The sequence below is a fragment of the Canis lupus genome, chromosome 24, assembly GCF_011100685.1.
Source record: "Canis lupus familiaris isolate Mischka breed German Shepherd chromosome 24, alternate assembly UU_Cfam_GSD_1.0, whole genome shotgun sequence".
Lineage (NCBI taxonomy): Eukaryota > Metazoa > Chordata > Mammalia > Carnivora > Canidae > Canis > Canis lupus.
Window position 1 is genome coordinate 31,686,914 of NC_049245.1, and position 20,726 is coordinate 31,707,639.

The 20,726-nt window shown below is 46.8% G+C and overlaps 1 long non-coding RNA gene across 1 annotated transcript in view; it reads right to left on the reverse strand.

Annotated features, from left to right (window-relative positions):
- Positions 1-829: 829 nt before the first annotated feature.
- LOC119877478 overlaps positions 830-20,726 on the reverse strand; it is a 51,603-nt gene continuing 31,706 nt past the window's right edge. Inside the window, exons 3-4 of the long non-coding RNA XR_005377891.1 lie at positions 9,344-9,633; positions 830-1,689 (exon numbers count right to left, since the gene is read on the reverse strand). This is a non-coding gene — a long non-coding RNA (uncharacterized LOC119877478). The remainder of the gene's footprint in view (positions 1,690-9,343; positions 9,634-20,726) is intronic.

Consider the following 20,726-nt stretch of genomic DNA (forward strand, 5'->3'; position numbering starts at 1 on the left):
GGATGTGACGCTGGGCACCAAAGTGACTGCTATAGCCTCTAAAGATTGCAGAATGAATAAGAATGACAGAAGCTAAGGCCTGTGACCCAGCTGACCCATGGCAGACCTCTTTCCTCTCGACCACCTTGCTAGACTGGGAGCCTGGACCCTCTTGGCCTCCATCCTCATTCCCACCCTCCCCTGACTCTGAGCTCATGGGAGTTGCTCAGCAAATATCTTTCCCATGGCTGTTATAAAGTTCGAAAAAGGTCTTCTCTCCTAAGGACACCTTTGTGGCCATTTCTTTGTTCATTCTTTTCATTCCTTCAAAACATATTTTGGCACTCCTATGAGATGCCCTGTGCTGGTCTGGGACAATAAAATTGGGATGTGTTCAACTGCGAAAATATTGGGACTTATTTGTTATAGCAGCAAGCATATCTCCCACTAACCCACCGTGCCCTTGAAGATCTCCCTGTCTAGTAAGAGAGAGCAGACTTGTACCCAAGCATCCTAGAAGATAAATGATTTGCAGGAATTTCAGACACCGAAGGACAGTGTCTCATGGTGACAGCAGGCAGTTTCGCCTTGTTGCAGGACTGCTGGAAGCACCAGCACTCCCTGGATCGGTGCCTCCTGTCACTCTGGGATCAGGGCAGGATTCCCAGAGGAGTAGGCATTGTTGCTGAGCCTCAAAAGGGTGGGTAGGAACCATACCCACAGAGATGGGGTTGGGGGAGGCATTGCACTCAGATGAAACAAAAGGAGAAAGACAGTGAGCAGAAAATCAGAGGCATGTGTGCAGCAGCAAGAGGCACCAGTGTTTACTGAGCAGGAGCTATAGGCCAGGCAAGGTGCTGAGATCTTTACATCTGTTAGCTCACTTGACCCCACAACACCCTCATGAGACAGAAACTATTATTAACTCATTGTATAAATGAGAAACTGGGGTACAGAGATGTGCAGTCACTTGCCCAAGTCACAGGAAGTGGCGGAAATGGGACGTGAATTCATACAGCCTGGATCCAGAGCCTGTGTTTGGTACTCCCCAGGGACCCTGTCCTCAAACCCTAATGTTACTGCAGCACTTTACAGTTCGCAAAAATCCTTTGGACTTCTTACCTGTTTTCGTCCCGGAAACAGCAGCTGTTCCCATTTTACAGATGGAGGAACAGTACTAAAAGACCTGTGACTCAGCAGGATCACACAAAGTACGGGTCTCAAATCTGAGGATGCGGCAGCAAGTCTGCAAAGCTGTCTCTCTCCTCCTCGCTCTGCACCGGAGGTGAGGTGTCTATATTTAGATCATTACAAGGAGCTGCTGAGAGAATGTCCTCAGGCTATGAATTCAGCTTTACACACACTCTCATTGCAGATCCAGGAGAAGGCCAGGGATAAATGGGTGGAGAAGGTCCTTGATTCCAAACAAATCGAGATGATCAAACACAGCCTAAGCACAAACAGAGGCTACAGGAGAGAAACCAGCTTTATCTCCAGCCCTGTGTGCTCAGAAGCTTTCCCCGGAACCCAGGTCCCACTCAGGAAATTGCCATTTCATGCATTCGTTTATTTTTCCTGTGTACTTTGCAAGGCTCCATGTTTCACTGAGTCCGTATCTCCTTGGTCCAATTCCACAGACTGTTGGGTTGGCAAAAGTTCAAATCCATTCGGACCATTTTAGGGGCTGACTTGCAACAGGGACAGGTGCTTCTGGGGAGAGCAAAGACACGATGTCACTGCCAGCCGTACTCATGGAGGCCTCCCGAGGATGGAGTGTCTGCTGGGTCCCTACGGCAGGGACCGCCAGCTGTTCATCAGAATGCACCTCCCCTTCCATGGTTTGGAGTCTCTCTCAGGAGCACAGCCCAGCCAGGAACTACATTTCCCAGTTACCCTTGCAGTTAAGTGAGGTCATGTGACCAGTTCTCCCCAATCGAGGATGAGCAAAAGTGATTTGTGCCTCTCACTGGGGCAGGCAGTTAAGAAACAGATGTGGTTTTTCCCCTGGTCGCTGACGCTGGGGAATGGTGGAGCCGCAAGGTGGAAGGAACCAGGGTATCCAGAAGGAGAAAACACTTGTATTAGGTTACTAGAGTGATTAGGGTCATTTGTTATCGCAGCACAAATAAGCTCAACTAATGTATCTCCCTTCTTGACACCTGGCAACTTCGGCTTCCCATGGAAGGGGGATTGGAATCCGAACTTGTTCCCTGAGGAGAGCTGTAATCTTCAACTGCTCCCTGCTATTGACACTCACAACTGAGTTCCTGCCTCAGTTTCCCTGAAGAGATCAGTAGATTCCCCTTACGACAAAGCTGCCTTTGATCCCAGTCCATTTGGGACCAGCTGCTCAGGCTTGGTCAACATCCTCCCACCCCATCTCAGGACTGGGATCATGTTCAAAATGGACGATGGCCTCAAATGTCATAGGTGATGCCCACAAACCCCCCAATTCACGTGATCACTGCCCAGCAGCCCTGCTCTTGAATTGTGCCCCTGGAATGAATCCCCGATATCAATACTGGCTGGGTTTGAGCCCACAATCTCTAGCCTTACTCGTGGCTTGATACCAGACCCTGGGGGAAGAATAGCCTAAGAGGAAGACTCCAGTAGAGACTCTGAAAGACCTCAAACCAAACCCATAATTTTTAGGATAAAGTTTACACTCCTCCATTAGTCCATGGAGCCCACCTACTCACCTCAGTCCTCCCCATCTGCTGGCTCCCAACCTGCCTCCTTCCTTCAACCTAGTCTACCTCTACTCCTCCAAATGTGTGGCACCATGTAACACCCTACAGCTGTGCACATGCTGTCCGCTCCATCTCAAATGTCCTTCTGACTTAAAGTGGGATTTCAGAGCCCAGCTCTGGACCACTGCTATTTTTTCCCTACTCAGCATCCCTCTCTTCTAGAAATATAAACCCACTGTGGGGAGCCTTACCGTGAGGTTAATTACGGCCAACTCCCACCAGAGAGTGAGCAAGAAATTATGCAGGGCTAGTCCAGGAAACTTAATGTTTGACATCAACAGAGATCAGGCCTCTTTCCTTTATAAGCTCCCTGAAAGACATAGCTTAAGGTCTTCCGTGATCATCTTGTCCCCACCCTACTGGAGAATGGAGCCAAGAAGCAGACCTTAGAAATGGGGTGAGAGGGATGCCTGGGTGGCTCAGTGGTTGAGCTTCTGCCTTCGGTTCAGGGTGTGATCCAGGGGTTCCGGGATCAAGTCCCACATCAGGCTCCTTGCATGGAGCCTGCTTCTCCTCCCTCTGCCTATGTCTCTCTCATGAATAAATAAATAAAATCTTTAAAAAAAAAAAGAAAGAAATGGGGAGAGAGGTAAGACCTGTGTCATTGTCTATTGGTCAGAACCCCTCTACCAGAGCAGTGCATCCATCGTAGATGTTGACAAAAATTGCTAATAGCTCATACTTGAATCTTTATTTATAGCATTGCCCTTAACCAAAGAGGCTCACTTTGCCTAGAAATTCTCAGGAGGTTATTATGCTCCCCATTCCAGAGGTCGCCCAGAGCCAATGCCTGGCTAATATAAAAGGGGAGTATAAAAGGCCAAGCATCTTGCCTGAGAATGGGACCATTCTGAGATGGTATTCATACTCTAGAACTCTTCATAGGATCAAGCTGCAGCTAGACTCCACATTCTTCATTGGCTCAGGTCTTGCCTATAGATTCACTCCCTTGCCATTCTTCCTGAGAGTACTCCCTCAATAAATCCCATGCGTAGGAATCTCCATTGCAAGCTCTGCTTCTAGGAAATCTAACCTGAGACTCCTCTAGATCAAGTCATGTCTGAAGCCAGACCATGGACTTCTACCTCCAAGAGCCCACCAATTCACTTAAAAAAAAAAAAAAAAAAAGCTGTTTGGAATTGAGTTTCTGACAGTTGTATTTATTTGACCTTGGAGACCTTTTAATTTGGTGAAAAATAAACATTCATGCAGCAATCCTTATTCTCAATCTCACCTTCAATATCAACTGAGAGTGAGGTATGCTTGCAGCCTGCTGGCTCCCTGGAGACCCATGTGCCTAGCCCATGCAGGCAGACACCCCCACACCCCACAAACCCATGCTACAAACAGAAACTGTCACACTTCCCCACACATCTTGGGAACTTTATTCAGTGTGTGATTCTAAAAAGGGTTGCCAGATCAGGCCAGATTTCAAATGCAATAAAAAGGACCAACTGCTTAGCCTCTCTTTGGTCTGTGCTGAATACAAATAATGCTTGTATTTGTAATAAATGTTTAGAGAAAAACTGCTTCAGTTCTCAGCTTTAGAGAGCTGCATGCCTTTCAAGGATTCTTGCATCTGACTGTTACAATGCAGAGATTGCTGGCTATTAGGATCTGTCCTGAAATCCTCCAAGATGTTGGCACCGTATAGTATTAGAAAATTATGGTGTTTTGCTGTGTCGCCACAAAAGGAAAGATTAAACACAAAGCCAGGCTTAATAAATAAAGTTGAAGGTTGCTGAGCAGAACGAGGGAGCCCACTCTTCATTCCTCTGACCAATGCCTTGAAAAGTCCAGAATGAATTACACGCACTGCAAACTCCCCACCTACCCATCCCCAGCACTTAGGTTCTGGTGTCTTCAAGACAGGCTGTTACAAGTGTTACCGATTTTAATGTGTATCAGGTACAAACCTGACTTCCCACTCAGTGATATGTGCCTTAAAATACCAGTTTTCTGACACTATCCCACCAAATTCCTATAAAGTGGTGAAATCATTTATTATCGTCTCTGTTTCACAGAGGAGAAAGCTCAAGCACAGAGAGGCTGGACAATCTGTTCAAGGCCACACTGCCCATCAGAGGCAGAGCTGAGATTTTCACAGAGGCCTCTCTAAATCCAAAAGCCTCTGTTCCTAAAGCTCTACTGCCTTGTGTGTCAAAGAGTACAAGGTAGATTTATTCTTTCTTTTCCTTAAAAGTTTGATAACTTTGCACCAGGCACTGTGAATAAAGGTGACCAGTAGTAAAGATTTCCTTCTGAGATGACCCTTTTGAAGTCATGGTGCCCACGGGTCTTCATGGCCCAGATCTGCTTCATTCCGTGGTTCCTATGGGCAGGATACATACCTGGAGGGGGGGGGGGGCTACATGGTGTATGCTTGGAGACCTGGGGGTCAGAGCCGGGCTGCCTCAGGACCGCAGATGGCCATGTGAGGCCCACAGCTCCTACCATTCCTTAACATCTCTCTCTCAGTCCTCACTACCTCATTTGTAAAATAGGGACCCTAATGCCTCCCTGGGGGTCTGTTTTAAAAGTTCAACAACATCGTGAAAGTGTGAGTACTTAGCACAGGGTCTGGCATACAAAAGCTGCTCAGTCACGTTTGTCTCTGAAGCTGAATGGGTCCAACACACTCATTTTACAGATGAGAACACTGAGGCCCAGGGAGGAGCAGAGACTTGCCAAGATCACACAGTGAGTCTGGCTAGAAGCTCTGCTATTTCTAAACCCAATCCTTCCTCCTCTTCATCCTGTGCCCTCCATCCTGAATCTGGGGCAGAGTGGCTCTGTCCCCCCGGGCCTCACTATAAGGTGTGCTGATACCTCCCTGGGGATGTGCTGCACGCACCGACCTTCTGCAGCTGAGGGAGATGAGCCAGTACAGTGGGGGCATGGAGCCTCTATTAGCAAGCATCTCCCTGACTTCTTTCTTCTAGGGCAGAGGCTCCATCTGCCTCCTGCCATGTGACCAACCCTATCTGCCCCCTTCAACCTGAGCTGAGGGCAGCCACCTGGGCAGGGCAGGGGAGACCAAAACAGGGTGTTCCCCATTGGGCAGCAGCTGGAGAAGGTGGCAGGCTGGCATCTGCTGGTGGCCGGGGCCAGTCAGCAGGAATGAAACAGGCCACTTCACCCTGAAGCTCTGGATGTCTCATGACACACACAGCCGTGGGTTCCTCTTATACATCATTTTTTCAAACTAGCTTGTCCATGGATCTAAGCCCCAGGAAAGTCCCGACCCTTAGCCCTGGCTGCCCAAGTGATGTTCACTAAATCCACGCCTTCCCGCTTTAGCTACCCCCCCGCCACCCTCCCTGCTCAGACCTAATCTTATTCCTGATTAAACTTTCTCTCTCTTCCATTTGCAATGGTGTGCAGGGATGTGAATTCTGAAGCCCCGTATAAATATGTGCTTTAGAATTAAACTGGTTCAGCAATTCTTGACAATGATTTCTCAGAAATTAAGCCCAGACAATTTGTTTGGCTGGAGCAGAACATCTGAAACATGCATGATGGAAATGCGGTGAGTGTGCAGGGAGCCAGGCAGCTTCCTGAGCAGCAGCTTCTGGGAGCGCGGGCTGCATGGGAACGTGCTGCCCCCTGGCAGCGCTGGCGGCTAGTGCCAGCCCAGAGCCCCGGAATTTCACACGGGCCTCCATGTACAGCACAACTTCATAACTCCTGGGCACCTACTAGGTGCCAGCTCTGGCCCAGGGGCACTTCCCTTCACTTTGAGAGGAACCTGGAGCTCCACAGGGGCATGTAAATTTGGAAAAGCGGAAAAGGAGTAGAATTGATTTTTATCTGGGTGTCTGGTGTACAGGGCTCTGTGCTGCAGGAGATCAAAGAGGAACGGAGTCCCGATTCATGCTACAGCATGGATGAGCCTCAAAAACATGATGTCAAATGGAAGAAGCCAGCCGACAAAGGCCATATATGCATGATTCCATTGATATGAAATGTCCAGAAAAAGCAAAGCCATCAAGGCAGAAAGCAGATTAGTGGTTGCCAGGGGCTAGGGGTGGGAGGGGGAAGTGATTGCTAATGGGGTTTCCATTTGAGCTGATGAAAATGTTTTGGAACTAGATAGTGGTATGGTTGTACAACATTGTGTATGTACTTAACGCCACCGATTTGCACTTTAAAATGATCGTGTTTATATGTATTTTATTACAATTAAAAAAAATCCACAGATCTCAAAAAGATCCACAGAACATCAAGTCTCACATCTTGCTCTGACTCCCTGGCCACGCCCCTGCAGAGCCCCACACATCTTGACTTCCTCCAGAACCTTTCCCAGAATCCCTGGAGAAAAAAAAAAAAAAAAAAGAATCCCTGGAGGATGCTCTTGGCTGTCCCACCATTTCTGCCAATCCCCTTTTCTGGTTACAGGCTGGCTACAGTCATGCCAAGAGCTTCTGTGGCTCCACCTGGCTCTGTGGGGCATCTGACATGGGGAGGGGGCTTCATCTGTGGAAAGGATCATCTCCTTTCTTCGTAGGAGCTGTTGGCATGAAACTTACAGACTCATAAATTTCCTGGTGGTCTTAGTAGAGCAACTTTTCCAGAAAGCTTCGGAGACTCATGGGCCTACCCAAGCAGGACCAGGGACCTGCTTAGTGGTAGATACTGTATTGGGCTCAGAAGTTCCCCTCTGGTTTTGTCCACTACCTCCAAGCCAGACTTGTGGATCTGGAACGCATCTCCCCAGGGGCTGCTAGAACCCTTGTGTTGATAGGACTCTGGCAGGCCTGTCTCCCGCCGCCCACCCCCATCCTCTGCACACATGCATCTGGGTGCTCCCTTGCTCATCTCCAGTATCTGGTTTAATCCCCTTGCATATATGAAGTACAGATTATTTCCATTTCATTGCTGGTGAAACTGAGGCTCAAAATACAAGAGGTCCACAGGAAGTCAGTGCCTGGTCTGCCCAGCTTCTCCCTGGACCCCACTTCTCTGGGGGCTGGGCTCCCATAATATAGCAGGGGGGTGGCAGAGTCAGAGCTCTGACTCAGCAGGTGCCTCTCCCACCTGCCTGGGAGCTCTGAAATGGCAGGCACTGGCTGGATTCACCTGGGAGCCCCAGGCCCGGCACAGAGCCCCTAAGGTGGAAACAGCAGTGAGTGTTGGCTCGAATGAAGGGAGAGCAGGCCCCACGGAGGCTGAGGCAACAAGAACTGGTCTGGAAAATGACCACTGACCTGAATCTTTGCTCAGAACTTGAGATAAATGATGAGTGAACACTGATTGGGGGCTGGGCGTCTTACCTGACCTGCTTCATCTCTCTTCCTCTCTGTCTCTGTCTCTTCCCTCCCCCTCTCTCTCTCTCTCTTCCCCTCTCTCTCTTCCCCTCTCTCTCTTCCTCTTCTCTTCCCCCTGCCCCCTGTCTTCTGTTAGGCTTTGATTCTATATCACACACACATAAAAATCCAACTTTTCACAGAATTGTTACAGAACAAGACATTTACCTCAGTGGTCCCCTGTGTGCTCCCCACCCACCCCAACCTTGAGCAGTCAAGCTGTTCTAAAAGGGGATGAAGAGTTGCTCAAGATCCTCGGATTCAGCCTTGAACTGCTAGGATTAATTTTCTCCCACACTCGTTGAATGACAGAATCAGGCTTTAGGAAGATCTTGCCAGGTTGGGTGGTGGGCCAAATCTAACAATGGAATTCACGAAGGAAAAATACCAGTCCCACACTGGGTTCAAACAAGATGCGACATTAAAGTGGATGCACAGCATGATCAGAACATCCAAAATGTCTAATTTTATGTAGGGCCACATAAACACAAGCACGGTGCTAAGACAAGGTAGGTGAGAGGGCCCATCTCCCATAAAGTGTTCAGAGCGTGCTGAGGTCCATTGTGCACTCCCCTCCAAGAGGAACAAACAACAGTATTTCCAGAAGGGTTAGACCCTCACTGTCTCCTGTTTCTCATGTAATCATGTCCTTGGACTCCCAAGAAAGAAACCAAAAGAACCCCAGCCTTGACCCTCTCTCTCACCTGCACGAGTGGCATAACCAAGCTCTCTGTCAGGTTCTGTCCCCTGAACACATCCCTTGTCTTTCCTCTCTTTCCTGCCCATCTATACCTTACCTCACCAGCCCCAGTAGCCTGGTCCTCAACTTCTCATTGTCCATTCTTTATATTGTGTTGAACTCCCTTGCCCCATCCTCCAAAAGTCAGCTCTGGCCCCGACTTTGCACAGGATAAAATTCTAACAGCTCAGCCTTATACTCTCCTGCTCACCCTTCCAGCAACCTGTCTGCCTTACCATGTCCTAATGTCCTGCCAGGAAATCCATCTTTCTTCTTTGGCTTTGAAGGTGCCATTTCTGGCAGAAGCACCACTGGCCTTCCATTTCCCAACCTATAAAACTCCTATTCACCCTTCAGAGATAGGTTCAGCCATCCCTTCCTCTGGGAAGACACAGAGAGTGTGATTCCTCTGTCTTCCAGGCTCCCAGAATAACCCTTATCATGTCACCTTGGCACTGTGACTGTGCCTGTCTCCTCCCCTGACAATGAGATCTTTGAGGACAGGCTCTGAGTCCTACTCATCTCCTAATTCCCAGTGCTGAGCACTGAGCCTTCTGCACAGCACTCACCAGTAAGTGTGCTTAGAATGAAGAGACACAGATGGATGCAGGGATTCGTAGGTGGGTGCATGGACGTACGGATAGAGGATTATTAGGTCTGTGATCAGCATCAGCATGACTTCAGACCACCTCTGGCAACCTTCCACTCAATGAGCATAGGCTCCAGAATGGACATGAATCTGGCATTCCCTTGGTTGATTTGGGTCCCCTTGAGACTTCCAAGGTGTGGACATCTCTCCAGGGTTTAAGGATACGTCTTTCTTCATGCAAGGCTCTCGCACCAGAGATCTGTTTCAGCACTAGAGGAAGGGCAGAGATGTTGGATATACCAGAAACATTAGGTTAGCCTACACCAAGAGACTTTCCCAAGAAGCTGTAGCAGTTTGAGTCCCCAGGAAGCAGACTCAGACAGAGGCCAGCAAATGCTCCTGGGATCGCTCCCTGTGGAAGGCAGCAGGATTGGGCAGAAAAGAAGCTGCCCAGTGACAAAAGCATCAGCTGACTCGACAGGGCACTCCACCCTAAGTTGGCCCTTCAGAGTTGTCCCAAGCAAGGGAAGAGGGCCAGGCTTCCATGTACGCATGTCAGGAGCCATGGCCTAGAGACAAGTGGCTCCTTCCAGCCCATGCAGTTCTGCAGAGGACCAACAGCTGACAGCTAAGAGCCAGCAGCACCCGTAGGGGAGGAAAGCTTTCAGTCTTGCATGGGAATCTGGACAGCAAGCAGAGCACTTCCCACAGCCCACATGGCTTTTCTCATACTTCTAGAAGCCCTACTGGCAGCATGCTTTCACAGTTCTCAGGGCCCGCACCACGGCACTAACTCCCATGTCCCAGGAGAGTGCTCCCAACTGGATAGCCGCTTGTCCCCAGTTCTCTCCCTGGACCCAGCCTGCTAGCACTCGGTCCCACGTTGCACTAGCAGGTCTCCTACTAGTGGAGCCTACTAGGGGTGGAGGCAACCAGGTCCTTCAATGGCCTTGGAGTATTTCCCCCTTTCCCCCCCTCACCAGGCCTGTTGAGATCTAACCTTGGTGTGGCCTCTGGCCAAGAGGATGGAGGGGCAGATCCCTGGATAAGCAGGAGGCCTTGCAGGAGAGAGGCCTCTGCATCACCTTCAGACACAGGGGAAGGGCTAGTGGCCACTTACGCACACTCAGATGATTCAGGGAATCTGGGACTCAAGATTAGGGATACATCGAATTGAATGTCTCTGTCACATGTGCCACGGTCCTATTCTTCCCCAACCAGGGCCCTCACCACAGCCTAGTAGATGGAACTAGGTTGGAAATATATCTTCTTTTACTCTCAAGATGAAGTCCAGGGCCTGGCCTCGGCTTTCTCTGCCCTCAGCCTTCAGAAGATGAGAGCTCCTTCCCCTATTACCGACGAGGGCCTCTGGCTTTCATACTTCATTTTCAATTGCCTGTTAATCACTCATAGTCTTCCCTTATCTTTTTCCACTGTGTCAACTGAGCTTAGCAATAGCTGTCTGATTCCTCTGAGTTTATAGAGACCTTGTGCCCCCACTTCTCAAATTACCAATACCTTGTATCACTCAGTGTTTCCCTGTCCTCAAAGCATCCCAAGTCACCACTGGTGAAATTTTTTACATTTCCCCTGCTACTGATGTCAGGAGCACTCTGCACCTGACCTCCCATGAGGGATGCAATCCTCATTGCCAGCTGGGAAGCAGGTGATCTGGTTCCAAAGTCCCACCTTAACACAGGCTTTGTCAGATCATTCCTCATACCAACTATCCCAGCTTGGATGTCTCAAGAAGCAGACTCAGACTGAGAGGAAGAGCAAAGACTCTAATCCTAGTGCTCTCTGGCCTGCCTCCAGACCCTGGGTGTATTAGTCAAGATAATATTAACTGCTGTAAAATATTTATACATAGTAGCTCAGACCCAATATAAATTTATTTCTCTTCACATAAAGATTAAAGAGGTGTTTTGGATCGGCTGATGGCTCTCCTCCAAGTGATGATTCAGGGACCCAGGCTCCTTTTCTCTGGTGGAGAGGGGCCAGCTTCATCATGTAGCTTCCAAGACCTCCACGCTTCCCATATGGCAGTAATGGAATGAGTATGGAGGACACAGCTGGGAGGCTTCTATGGGCATGTCCTGGAAGTGACACCCATCACTCCATCCACATTCCATCAACCAGAATAAGCTTCAGGGCCACACTCACCTTCAAGAGAAGTTGGGAAACGTGACCTAGCTATGTGCCCAGAAAGAAGTGGAAATGGGTTTGGCCAACTGCCAGCCACTTTTGAAAACATTCAAAAAGTGGCAACTTTCCACTCTGGTATAAAACTAGGCGAACACTCTTTCTGACCACAACTTCACCGACGATGCTAAAGTCATGTGAAATCATATGAAGTCATTCCACACTCTTGATTTTAAATCCCAGCTTCCCTCTTTGCACTCCAGACCTTCTAGAACCCACAATCTTCTCTCAAGCTTCCCACGAAAGCCGCCCTACTCTGCCCATCGCACGCCTGAGCAACCTCAACTACAAATAGCTTATGTGAGATTTAGCACCAACGACAGAGAAGGAAGACAGGATGAAATTTTGGCTCCAGACCCGAGAAGCATCCTTCTCTCCAAGAGAAAACCACAATAGCTTATTTCTTTACTTCTTCAGTCTCTTACAGGAGCTGTGACAGTTTCTTACAATTTTTTTTTTAAGATTCAAACACTCCGAGGATCAGCAGTGGACAAGTTAATGAGAAATGCAATTGTTGCTGTTAGAAGTAAAGAGCTGATCGTGGTGAAATGTGAAGAAATTATTGCATTTATCTGGGGTTTGTCAGTTTAAGTACAGGAAGTTAATGTTGGGGAAACACAAATGGTCTTTGAACCAAGTGAATAATGCAGCTGCTTCTTTCTGCCATTTTTTATAACTGTTATTAAATTAAATACACATAAGTTCAAATGCCCCCAAGATAATGTGTTCAGAAGACCTTTTGGGAATAAGTCATACTTGCAATTTGAGATGCCAATTTGAACCTACAAATTTAAATCCCTAGAAATGAATAAAGAAATCTAAAAATCTGACCAAAGGGAAGAATCTATCTCCATGTTAGAAAGCGAGGATGGGTGTTCTCAACAAGCCAAAATCATATGGAATGTCCATGGGATGTAGTGTAGGTGGCACCAGATTGAGGAGAATACTGGCCCACTCACAATTCAAAATAGGCAAGGAAAGAGCCCATCCAGAAAACAGGCAGTATAGATCTCTGCTAGACCAGGGTACTGGCTTTATCCTCCCACCATAAAAAGAAGAAAGAAAAAAAAAAAAAAAGGAAAGCTCAGAGAGTGAGGGGCCAGAGAAAAAGGTGAGATGTGAGACATTTGGCAAGGGGCAAATCATAAGTTTTTGAGAGGCTTGGGGACAGCAAGAAGTGTAGAGGAAGCACAGAGCCCAGGTAATCTCAGGCCCAGATTCACATCAGCACTTATTTCCCTGGATGCCAGCCTGACTTCCAACTGCCAGCACCTGTCATGTTTTGTCTGAGGACTCTCTCTGACCACAGAGCCAACTCTATGTGAAGTGAACCAGAAGTAGCAAGCCCCTGGAAGTAGGCTTTGCAAAAATACCCCAGCTCCCTCACTTCTCAGACAGGATAAATCTGAGGCACATGCTCTCCACTGGCTCCCAGAGTTCCCTACTGGGAATGAGCCACAGGTGGCCCTGGAGGTAGCCTGCCTAATTATGCACCTTGTACTGGATGCCTTTCCTTCCCTGGCTCACCTCCTCACTCCCTGTGTCAGATGTGTCCTGCTATCACCCCTCCAATAAACTAATTGCATTTAAATTTTTATCTTGGGATCTGGGGAGACCCGAACTAAGCAGAGTTAACCCAAACATTCTGAACGTGTGGGTGGTGGGTCAAATCGAGTGGGACCATTGCCACAGAGGGGCATTAGAGCAGCAGAGCCCATTAGGAATGAGGGCTGTTGTCTTAGCTAATGTCAAACTAATATGAACATAGGGAAGGATCCACCCAGCTGAGAGGGCACCCCTTTACATGCCTCCACCCTACCACACACACACACACACACACACACACACACAACTAGACTGCCTCTCTTTGGGAAATATTTGAGCAGAGAGAGACCCTTGCAATAGCTCAGAGAATCCATCTCAGTCTTGGGCAAACATAAATCTCTCAAAGAATAAGAAAATAAAGAAATATCATTTACTGTAAGAAAATATTTTGTGGTAAAAAAAACAACAACATCCCAATTCTGCAGAATCTCTCCAAATGTTTTCTTGCATCTGCACTTGAGAAACCTTTAGGAAATCTCTCTTAAATATATGCAATAAGATCCAGAAACACATCACAAGATGTTAACACTGGGGAAATCTGGGCGAAGGGTCTATGGGAACTCACTGTAATATCTTTGCACCTTTATTGTAAATCTAAGACTGTTCCAACATAAAACAAAAACAAGACTAAACAAAACAAAGATTGTATCTATGAAATAAAAGTTCCAAAATCAGAAAATGCTTTCAGTAGGAAAAGCAAATATGATAATCCAAATATCTCAATGTAGTAGAGGCCAAACAATGGATTGGAAACTGCCAAAATCCAGATTAGTCATTTGGAAGATCAGTGTGAGCAGTTTCCCCCAAACTCAGAAGAAAGGGACGAAAAGATAAATATGATGAGACAAGAGCAGAGAAATACAGAATGAGTCCTGGAGGCTCCATAAGCTCCCATTTGGAATTCTAGAAAGAGTGAAAAGGACAGATGGAAGAGAAGCAATAATGAAGGAAATAACAGAAGGAAAATCCCCTCAACTGTAAGCAATGGACCCGCTCCCAGGGATGGTAAGGCAGTGCTGGCAGGGAAACCTGCAGTGAGTGGCGCTGTGGACAGGAGCCAAAACTCAGCCCCCGAGCCACACCTGAGCCTCTTGGCATCTGCCCAGGTGGACATGGCAGAGAAGAAATTCGAAGAGGACTGGCTTGTCTGGGTTGCAACACAACAATTGAAGCTGTGGAAAGGTCTAAGATTCCTGGCATCACTCTTGGTGACCTAAGCATTTGCAAAGGTCCAGGACACCTGAGGAGAACATGAAGGAATCCTGCTGAGCCTAACTGTACAGCTCTCAGAAATGAACAAAGCTAGCGTAGCCTTGGAAGGGGTTTTCTTTGGGGTAGGGATGGAGAATTAGGATTAGGTCCCAATGCCATGTTCCCTCACACTCTTCCAGTTTCCCTGCCTTCCAATGCCTTATCCCCGCAAACCCTTATCACTCTCCCTATCCAGGCTCCAAAGCTTAAATGACCTTGGGCTCATCCTGTGACCACTCTGGTCTATTGGTTTCCAGATAATGACTTATCACAATTGGAATCTCCTTCATGTCTACCTTTTCCTCTCCACCCCCACAGCCTCAACCCAAGTCCAAGCCTTGAACTATTCAACAATACCTCAAGTGGTCTTCATGCTTCCAGCCTCTGAAACTCAGCAGTCTACTATTGCCAATACTTGGGTCAAACCAGGTGTTGCAAACTCAGATGCCCACAGGTGATATAAACATGTGAAGCAAGCAGGGTTCACAATAGGGAGTAGTGAGGACTATGGTAAACCACAGAGCAAGTGTTCTGGCTAAAGGCAATAATCACTACTGGCCTCCAGCCCCTTGTCTCCCATGGGAACATTGACCCACTAAGCCCAGGTCTTCTAGTTTTTTAAGAAACACAAGAAATTCAGACTTTGTTGGTAAAAAGCTCCTGGTTCTTAAAAGTTGCCCCTAGGAACCACCATTTTACCTTTCTAGCTCTATGAATTTGACCATTCTAGGTATTTGACCTTGTATGATTGCAATCATACAATATTTGTCCTTTTGTATCTGGTTTATCCCACTTAACATGATGTCTTCAAGGTTCACCCATGTTGTAGCAAGTGTCAGAATTTCCTCCCTTTTTAAGGCTGAACAATATTCCATTGTGTGGCTATACCACATTTTGTTTATCCTGTCATCCATCAGTGGACATTTGGGTTGTTTCCACATCTTGACTATTATGAATAATGCTGTTATGAACAACTTTTTACAGATATCTGTTTAAGTCCCTACTTTCAGTAGTCTGAGATATATACTCAGAGGCAGGAATTCTGGATCATATGGTAATTCCACATTTAATTTTTTTGAGAAACTTCCATTTGTTTTCCTGAACCACACATTTTTTTAAACAGTGAACTCTATGATGTGTGAATTATATCTCAACTTCTTTTTTTACAATTTGAGCAATACAGGGATGCCTGGATGGCTCAGCAGTTGAATGTTTGCTTTTGGCTCAGGGCGTGATCCTGGAGTACCAGGATCGAGTCCCGCATCAGGCTCCCCACGGGAAGTCTGCTTCTCCCTCTGCCTGTATCTCTGCCTCTCTCTGTGTGTCTCTCATGAATAATAAAATCTCTAAAAAAAAAAGTTTGAGCAATACAGAGGAAACAATGCAAAATGTTTTATAAGACAACGAGTCTGGGCTCTTCAAAACAATGTCATGAAAAATAAAAAGAATGTAAGGAAAAATTGTAGATTAAAAGATAATAAGGAGACCCAATGATAACAACAAAAATCAGTGAGGGAATGTGGTGGACACCAGAGTTTAGGTCATCCAATACCCAACCCCAACCCTTTATTTCTTGCCTTACTCTGGTAAGGTAAGTAGGTGAGGGCAACTCAATTTCCTGGCCTCTCTTCTAGCTCAAGGTGGACCTGTGACAGAGTTCTGTCCAATGAAATATAATGGAAATTTACTGAGAATTTCTGGGAAAGCTTTTGCTTTCATATCTCCCCCTTCTTTCTGGCTGAGAACTCAAAGATAAGAATAGAAATAGAACAGCCACCTTACAACCATAGGTAACATGTTCAACAACAAAAGCACCAACACGTTAAGAATAGAGGAATGAAAATCCAAACCTGAGTCCTTAATGGCATCTTAGGTTTTCCATATTAGCCTTGGACTCTCTATCTCTAGACTCCTTGTTTTGTGAAATTAATAATAATAATAATAATAATAGTAATAATCCTTTAAGCCAGTGATAATTTTTTCCATTATTTGCAGCCAAGTGCATTCCCAAGTGTCACAGGAAGACTTAACAGAAAAATGGCAAATTGCTTAGACTTCTTATGCCTCAGTTTCCTCACCTATAAAATAAAAGCAATCATGGGGAGTTAATGAAGAAACATCATAGGGTTGATGTGAGGATGAAAGCAGTTGCTACTCATAAAGCACTTAGACAAGAGCTTACCTATAAAAAGGCAATAACCCAATACATTATTATGGTTACTATAATTATTACTATTAGCAATGTTTTTGTCACAGAATGAGAAAATGTTCATGAAATCCCACTCTGAAGCCCATTGAATTTATCAAAAGGAGCCTAAAGGGGATGCCTGGGTGGCTCAGCAATTGAGTGTCTGTCTTTGGCTCAGGGCGTGATCCCGGGGTTCCAGGACTGAGTCCCACATTGGGCTCCCTGAGAGGAGCCTGCTTCTCCCTCTGCCTGTGTCTCTGCCTCTCTCTCTGTCTCTCATGAATAAATAAAATCTTAAAAAAAAAAAAGGAGCCTAAAGCAGATATGGAGTTTCCAGTGACAAACTAAGGCAATATCTATTAACTCGTACCATAGGTGCTGACTTGTGAGGTGTAGTCCAGACCAAAGGGAGACACTGGGAGCTGGTGGGGTTTTGTGGGTAAGAGCATGGACTCTGGAATCAATTTGACTGGATTTTACTCCTGGATTTACCATGTATTAGATTGATAAGTCACATAGCCATAATAAGTGTCTCTTTCCTCATCTGTAAAACGATGATAATAGTGGTTCCTAGCTCAAAAAGTTGTTGAGAAGATCAAATAAAGTGCGTAGCCCAGAGCCTGGCCTCTAGTTAGCACACCATATTATCTGCCCCTGAATGCATCAGCTGTTGTTGTTCATGTTCTTATTACTATTAACTCCAGAATCTTGAGAAAGGTATTTGATAAATACTTGTTGGAATCATGGTGGATGAATGGATGGGTAGATGGATCAATGAATGGACAGATCCATGGTTCAATAGATGGGTGGATGGACAGACTCTCTTGGAGGTCAGAGAGCTGGTATTTAGAATCCCTTGTTGGTCTGAGAAGTGTTAACAACCTTAGTACACACACAGCTCCATTAGTTATTGAGACTGTCTGGACTCCCTTCTCTGCCCCCCACCCTGAGTAAAAAAGATATCTTTGATTCACAGCCTTGGTGTACATAGCACCCCCTTGAAAATCACTTCTTAACAAAACTCTGAAAGAAAAATACATCTTGCCACTGCCGTGAGAATTATAGGTTGTCAGCAGCCCAGCATTAGTGCAGATCCCTAGACTTTATTTATTTTTAATAATAAAGTTGCTGGGCCATTCGATAATGGGTGCCATGCCATCTCTGAATCTCCTGACTGCTGTCTGACAGGGGAGAGGGCCACCTATACCGCCCAACCCCAAGCAGGCAGGCCAGTCTCAAGCAGACAGCGCCATAAATCATAATTAGCTGCCACCTTCAAATGTGGGTGTGGAGGGTGAGGGGTAGCAAAGCCCACACCAACCTCAGGCACAAAGATAAACCTCAGCTTGATTCACTGGAAGGTAATTACAGGGACTGTCAGAAGCTGGTGTCGGCTTTCCTTTCTAGTCAAAGAAGCTGCAGGAACCTAAAAACTCCACATACTCAAAAATAATCACTGAATTCCCACGGCGAATTTGTGGGTACATCACTCACCAAATAAAGGCATCTGCAAAGTACTTTGTTTCTTTCAAATGGAACCAAAAAAAAATAAGTTATTGCCTCTTCAATGATCTGCAAAAGGGTAGGGGAGGGAAACCAGTGTTTATTAAGCATCTACTATGCACTGCACTAGACATTTTACGTGTATTTCTGCACTTCAATGGTCTATCACATGGGGTTGGCATGATAGTTCCTCTCCTGTAGGTGAGGAGATTGAGATTTAGGAGTTAAATAATTTGCCCAGGGCACAAAGGTGAGAATGGGATCTGTACCCATATTTGTATGACTTCAAAACTGGTATTAATTTCCAGAAACCCTCACTGGTCACTTGGTAGTTGGTGCTTCCTGTAGCAGATACTGTTTCCAGTCTGCCACGGACCTGCCCACAATTCATGAAGCTACTCAGCCCCAGCCGAACAGATGCTTATACTGAGCTGGTCTGGGCCTATTGCCCACACATCCAACTCAGAGTGCCAGTCATGAGAAAGCTTCCAGATCACCTGTCTACACACCATGTCTCTGCCTGGCCCCTTGCACCCTGTTCCAAGGTTTCACTCCAGCATAGCCATGGCCAGATACATTTACCTAGTTTGTATCACCCCAAGCCCACTGGGCTGCCCCAGCCCTCCCTGGCTCATGACCATATCATCTTTTTTCTCTTCTCCCTGAAACAGATAGTTATTGAGTGCCTTCTCTGAACCAAGCCCAATGCCAAATTCTAAGACTCCCACAGTAAACAAGACAGCCACAGTTATAACCCTCGTGGAGCTGTTAGTCTAGGGAAGGAGACAGACACTTTAATAAGCAGAGACCAAACATCTCCAGAATCATCTATCTACTCAACACATCAACATTCCCACTGAGTCTAACAGAGCAATCAGCATTGAGCAAACATCATCCCATGGAAGATCCCAATTAACCCTCTACAAGGGTCTATGAGTTAAGTATTAATATTATTCCCAGTTTACAGATGCAGAAATTGAGTCCCAGAGAGACTAAGCAAGCCCAAGAGCTCACAGTTGACAAGCGGAGGAGCCAGGATATGAACCCAGGCAGTGTGATTCCAGAACCTACCCATAAGGTTGCTCAATGATGTGTCATAGTACGATGGACTCAGGTAGCCAATAACCTCATTTATTTAAAAACAACTTTAAAACATAATTCAGATGGAGGCTAGCATACTAATGCTAGCCAGATAGCATCTTTTAAAACAGCTTGTTTTTACCACTCGACAGGTGTCTGGGTGGCCCTAGGCACAAATCAGAACTCATTCTTCGCCAGGAGTGGGGAGCAGAGGCTGAGGGTAGATGACAAGCTCTCCCAACAGCCCTTGGCAGGCCCAGTTCGTCTGGCTGGCTGGTGTCCCTTGCAAGAGGCCACAGCTGATCCCCATCTCCTCCCAAGCAGCGGGTGGGGCTGACCACTTTGTGCAGACAGCAAGCAATTGATTTCAGATCTCTCTCCCTCTCTTGCTCTCCCTCTCTCTCTCTGGATCCCAGAAACCCATCAATTACCCACGCACATGCGGCCCATTCGAAGGATGGATATTACCTTCTGCGCTCACAGCAGAGCTGCGCATCTCCATCCAAGCACAGATGGAAGACAAGGGCGTGAGGTTAATTGATCAAGCAGCACCGGCTCCTATGCAAGGGTTGGCATAAAATGGCTTGTTTCACAGATGCACAGGCTCCTTGCTCTCCAGTCTCCTGTGACTAAACCAGGTCACTAACACACCTTTGAACAAACACACCCGAACTTACGCATTCAGGTTCATCTTGTGTCCTCCAAAGTGGTCACCTTGGAATACCCCATTCATCTTCCTCCATTCTACAAACTATGTGTTGAAGACAAACCAGACACAAAGCAGGAAGTAGGGCTGGGAGACTGGGGGTGGGTTACATACAATTCAGTGCAACTTAGTTCTTTTTGATAAACATTTCTTGAACACCTACTGGGTACAAGGCCCATGATGGACAATTTAGAATATGAAGGCGGGTCCTACCATCAGGAGCAGGACAGACAAACAAAAGGGTATCCTGAAGGTGGCAGATTGCGAGGGGGCAAGAAGTTGCGGCGGGGAGGGGAGCGGGTAAAGCACAGGTAGGGGGATAATACAAGACAGATGGTGCTAAATACTGGAAGAAGTAGTTGTGGGTGTTAAGCTCAGAAAGGCAACAAATGTTACAATGATTTCATTTTCTCTAAACCTATCTCAAGTCTCAGCTTACAGAGCCAGCAGGAAATTAATACTTGGGATTCCCTTCTTGTCCTCCAGGATCCTATGATGGTCCCAAGGATCTTACATAGAGCCCACGTTGGGGATGTTCAGGGGCGTAGGTCCACACTGGCTGCCTTAGTTAGGGATATCATCCAAGTCCTTGGGGTTCCTTGTTGACAGGTAGCAAGGCTGCCTCCATGTCAAGCTGGGCTCAAGCAAGTGCCCAGACTGAAGTCTCCAATGCCAGGGACCCAGCCTCCTTAAAACTCCCTCATAGTCATCCCCTCTTGATCCTGCTACCTCCAGGAATTCCCTCCTTACAGAACCCCAAACACCATGTCTTTCTGGGGCTTTGGGAATTCTCTCTCTCTCTCTTCCTCTCTCTCTTCCTACACACCC